The sequence below is a fragment of the Trypanosoma cruzi genome (assembly GCF_000209065.1).
Source record: "Trypanosoma cruzi strain CL Brener chromosome Unknown tcruzi_1047053479519, whole genome shotgun sequence".
In the NCBI taxonomy this organism is placed as follows: Eukaryota; Euglenozoa; class Kinetoplastea; order Trypanosomatida; family Trypanosomatidae; genus Trypanosoma; species Trypanosoma cruzi.
In genome coordinates this window covers 1-239 of record NW_888775.1, presented here as the reverse complement: position 1 = coordinate 239, position 239 = coordinate 1, and the positions used below count along the sequence as shown (strand labels likewise).

Below are 239 nucleotides of genomic sequence, written 5' to 3'. Positions count from 1 at the left end.
TATATATCATATCGCCTCTATATATATATGGGTATATATATATAGGGGTATATGTATATATGGCGGACAGACCCACAAAAAAAAAAAAAAAAAAAAAAAAAGGGGTCCGTAGACCCCGGTCAAAAGAAATTGACCAAACATAACCGCCAGAGGCGGGTTGGAAGCTTCGCGTACCAATATAGTACAGAAACTGTATCAATAATAGCGTTAGTGAAAGGAGTTGTTTCCACAACGGTTTC

At 37.2% G+C, this 239-nt stretch overlaps 1 non-coding gene across 1 annotated transcript, besides 2 other annotated features; it reads right to left on the bottom strand.

Moving 5' to 3' along the window:
* Positions 1-18: 18 nt before the first annotated feature.
* Positions 19-61: a microsatellite.
* Positions 62-76: 15 nt separating this feature from the next.
* Positions 77-101: a microsatellite.
* Tc00.1047053479519.10 lies at positions 102-212 on the bottom strand. Its single transcript, XR_008254903.1, has one exon. It is a non-coding gene; the product is annotated as a spliced leader RNA (transcript).
* Between the last annotated feature and the right edge of the window lie 27 nt (positions 213-239).